At 35.6% G+C, this 4,952-nt stretch overlaps 1 long non-coding RNA gene across 1 annotated transcript; it reads right to left on the bottom strand.

The window, feature by feature from the left end:
• Positions 1–626: 626 nt before the first annotated feature.
• Positions 627–4,952, bottom strand: LOC149072069 (uncharacterized). The gene is made up of 2 exons (XR_016194563.1): positions 4,653–4,952; positions 627–1,677 (listed from the first exon to the last, which is right to left on the bottom strand). It is a non-coding gene; the product is annotated as an uncharacterized LOC149072069 (long non-coding RNA).

Genomic DNA, 4,952 nt, shown 5'->3' with positions numbered 1-4,952 from the left:
TATTAAAAGTGGTATTTTGCTCGGTCGGAAAGCAGTACATGGCTAACCATAAAAAGTGAGTAAAAATGAAATCTTCCATAAGATTCATTCAAACAAATCAATAATTTGGATGCATAAAAAGAAAAGGCAACAACTCCAAGTTTTAAGGACAATCTGCGGTCGATTTTTCGTTGCTGCCCTTAGAATTCGCTGGGAAATCTGTGGATGACAACGATGCAATTCAACAACGAATGGTATAATATTTAAAATGAAATTTATAACATTTCAAGCGAACGTAAAATCATGCAGCAGCTACAATACGAATCACTTGAAATTTTGTCAGAAGCTTGAAATTATGCACCCTCTCTACAATTCCATCTAAAGTACATCTGCAATCCGCGAACAAAATCAAAACCAACAAACAGTCGATACAACGCAGAAAAAAAATTTCTAAACGGAAGGAGAAAGGTTGGAAAAAATTATCTAATCTCATCGTCCCAGTCTGGATTCGAACACACACACACACACACAAGTAACCACAGTCACACGCACTAACAACCCTGCAAATACAACACACCATAACAAAATCACCATTGTATTTCACTACAAAAATCCCGACAGGGAACAAGAAATTCAAAGCAATCTAGAAAAAAAAAAAACAAGGGATAAAAAAAATACAAAGATCCAAAACAATTCCCCTCGAAAGCAGATGTCCAAAGACTTTCCTTCGCTATCACTTCGTGGCGTAGATGATAGAGCGCTAGCTCTGCCAAACTCATAAGTTAAGCAGCTTTGAGCGAGGCTCACGAAACTCGAGGTGGTTTTACCAAAAATAACAGGGCTCTATGGGTGGGGGGTGAGGGGGGGCCCGGGGGCGGAGCCCCCGGCCCCCCACCCACCACAAACCCCCTGCCGGGGGAACGGGTGGGTGGTCCCACAGGGTTCAAAAAAAAAAAAAAAAACAACAGGAACTAATTTCTTCACATAATAAGAGCTTTGCGTATGTATCTTCTGTTTATATTTTTATCTCACTACACTCTTTATTAATAATTCTGTCTCTTATTTTTCCCTCTTTTCCTTATTCTATTGCTTAATTTTCACGTAAGTAAAATTAATTCAAATCTTTCTGTAATAACAAATTAAATTAGTATTATAATCAATAAACATTACTAAAACAATGAGGAAACATCAGCGTGACTGATGGGAAAACACATATTTTTCCGGAGCAGAGAAAAAAATCAACTTACTTTCCTTCTGGAACACACATTACTTACTTGGAATAAATGGCTTCGAACTCACAATACAATATCACCCAACCACAAGAAAAACTTTTGTTTGTACAAAAATTTGCGCATCACCGCGATGACGCGCACTCACTATTCAACAATCGCGGGAACACAAAATCGCTATTCTAAACACGGATCGATCACAAACAGCACACTCTAAGCACTACGACAAATCACAAACATGCTACACGAAACACCAGAATGAATCTCAAACACACGCGGTCGAAGATAAGGACATCTCATCAATCAATCCACTAATCGGATGGCAAGACATTAAGAGACCGCAGGTGGAGTAATGGTGACTCCCGCCATTTATCTGTACTCGATCACTGGCTCATCAGAAACACAAGCCAGCACGTGTTTCCAACGAGGCGAAACTTTAGCAGAAGCATTCAAACCTTCGGAAAGTTCCCTAAAAAAATATTAAAAATAAATTAAATTAGAAATAATGGGAAAGTATATAACTGCAAAATATGTGTAATGGGAAAGAGCAACAACCAACATTTTTGCCTCAGAAACCCGCAAGATCCCACACGGTATACATAGATCTCACCCGAAAACAAAGCAATGTGGTCCACAAAACTGTCAATTCCGCGGAAAAAGGAATGGAGTTTGAAAACTGTCAATTCCACAGAAAAAAAGGAATGTACTTACCACAGGATGGCTCAAAAAACTGTCAATTCCGCAGGAAAAGAAATGTAGTTTCCTTCCACAGGATGGCTCTAAAAACTGTCAATTCAGCAGAAATGGAATGTAGTTTCTGCAGGATGGCTCAAAAAACTGTCAATTCCGCAGAAAAAGGAATGGAGTTTGAAAACTGTCAATTCCACAGAAAAAAGGAATGTAGTTTCTGCAGGACGGCTCAAAAAACTGTCAATTCTGCAGAAAAAGGAATGTAGTTTCTGCAGGATGGCTCAAAAAAACATGTCAATTCCGCAGAAAAAGGAATGTAGTTTCTGCACGATGGCTCAAAAAAAAAAGTCAATTCCGCAGAAAAAGGAATGTAGTTTCTGCAGGATGGCTCAAAAAAACATGTCAATTCCGCAGGAAAAGGAATGTAGTTTCTGCACGATGGCTCAAAAAAAAAAGTCAATTCCGCAGAAAAAGGAATGTAGTTTCTGCAGGATGGCTCAAAAAACTGTCAATTCCGCAGGAAAAGAAATGTAGTTTCCTTCCACAGGATGGCTCTAAAAACTGTCAATTCAGCAGAAATGGAATGTAGTTTCTGCAGGATGGCTCAAAAAACTGTCAATTCCGCAGAAAAAGGAATGGAGTTTGAAAACTGTCAATTCCACAGAAAAAAGGAATGTAGTTTCTGCAGGACGGCTCAAAAAACTGTCAATTCTGCAGAAAAAGGAATGTAGTTTCTGCAGGATGGCTCAAAAAAACATGTCAATTCCGCAGAAAAAGGAATGTAGTTTCTGCACGATGGCTCAAAAAAAAAAGTCAATTCCGCAGAAAAAGGAATGTAGTTTCTGCAGGATGGCTCAAAAAAACATGTCAATTCCGCAGGAAAAGGAATGTAGTTTCTGCACGATGGCTCAAAAAAAAAAGTCAATTCCGCAGAAAAAGGAATGTAGTTTCTGCAGGATGGCTCAAAAAACTGTCAATTCCGCAGGAAAAGAAATGTAGTTTCCTTCCACAGGATGGCTCTAAAAACTGTCAATTCAGCAGAAATGGAATGTAGTTTCTGCAGGATGGCTCAAAAAACTGTCAATTCCGCAGAAAAAGGAATGGAGTTTGAAAACTGTCAATTCCACAGAAAAAAGGAATGTAGTTTCTGCAGGATGGCTCAAAAAACTGTCGATTCCTCAAAAGGAATGCAACTCAAAAACTGTCAATTGCCCACATTGTGAAACAAGTATCTGACACAAAATTGCTGCAACAAAAATGTTGAAAAAATAAACAAGCCACAGTTTTTGGCACATGGCAGTTTTTAAACTGTGAAGTCAAAAAAACCCTCAAATACTGCTTTAAACATAAAATTTTCCATCGAAAATGCACACATGAATTACATGTAATGCTTAAAGTGACTATGAAATATACATAATAATCTGATTCTAATGATGTTTACACATATATATATTGTATATCAACATCTGATTTTTTTTTACTACGTGTTTAAGATGCTATATATATATATGAAATATATACGTCGATTTCTGTTATTATTAAATTATATAGAAAATCCCAGATATTTCAAACAATATTCTTATTGTACATAACATTAGAATAATGTTGAGCGAATTATCCAAAAATAATTTTTTTTCCCCTGAAAAATATCATCAGTTCATTATTAGCAAATATTTTTCATTATTACCACATTTTCTATTCTTGGGATCCAATGGTATATTTTGTAAAAATGGTGTTTTTTTTTCTTTCAAAAAAATCTCATAAAAATCTCAATATATACATTTTTTTCTTATGTAGTATGTACATTTTCTAACCTTCTACGATGGTCTTACAATCCAATAAAAACACCACCTGAAGACACCACAGAGGACAAAACAGAAAATTAGCAATGCCTTTGCTCTCCAGTCAGAGGACAAAGACCGGCGTATTACAGAAAAATCCAACTTTGCTATTTGTTGTTCGAATCGTAATATGGAAACCTGTTTCAGAATTTTCATCCAATATTTTTTTTTTAGTCAAACAATTTCTAAGAATAAATATTTAGTCTATTATATTATTATTAAATGAATCATAACGGAAAATTTTGATAAAGTAGAGAAAAATGAAAAGATAAAATGCATCGTGCAGACAGGACGAGGAGCCATACAGCTAATGACCTCGAACCAATACCCGATGCACAAAAAGCAACTATATCAACATCATCTCTCCTTCACGGCCTGTTATTTCGTTTTCAATCAATGAATTTCATTCATTTTTCAAATTCTAAGAAAATCGATTTATTAGTTTCGTTTTTCTTTTCTTTGTGGAAACTGAAAATCTGAAAAAAAATCTAAACTCATAAAATTAGTCTCCAGTCAAACTAAACCATTTCCTAACTTTGGATTCGTCCATTGAAAACTTGAGAAATCGTTGAGGTGTAGAAAAATTATCTGACGCTACATGGTAAAAATGTATCTATTCGAGACATTTCGTACCTCAAAAACTTCAAAATTGAAAATTATAATTAAATTAGAGTTCGAAAAGGAAACGTCGTAATATCAACGTTTCTCATCGTTAAGTTACACATTCATTTAGATCGTTTTCGATGGTTTAAACCAGTTCGAGTCAAAAACGCAACCCATCTTAACAAGTATAGAAACAGTCAAGGAAAACGAAAGATACAAAATCCAGAACTGTCACTCAAACGTTGTGAAAATTACACAACAGGGCTTGACAAATAGCAGAAAAAATTTTTAGTCTTAAAAAAATTTTTACCTAAGAATACGGTCAATGACTTTCCAGTCAGTTTTCCTTCGACTTTTTCGGTGCATATCACAGATATCCTGCAACAAACGGAACAAAACGCATCACACATAAAGAAAGAAAACATAATGGGAAGTAAAAATACGTAAAGATATACACGAAACCGTTGGAAAATACCCGGATTCGCACACGAAAGAAAAAAAAACAAACGGAAATTAAGTAACAACGCGAACTACCAACTAAAAAGGATGGATTCATAAAATCTAATAATTAACAAAGAGCAATCAAGAAACAAAGGAAATAAACAAAGGA

Source organism: Pholcus phalangioides, unplaced genomic scaffold (assembly GCF_987345545.1).
Source record: "Pholcus phalangioides strain wild (caught in Gottingen) unplaced genomic scaffold, Ppha-v1.0 ptg000018l_1, whole genome shotgun sequence".
In the NCBI taxonomy this organism is placed as follows: domain Eukaryota; kingdom Metazoa; phylum Arthropoda; class Arachnida; order Araneae; family Pholcidae; genus Pholcus; species Pholcus phalangioides.
This window is presented reverse-complemented; position numbering and strand designations above follow the sequence as displayed.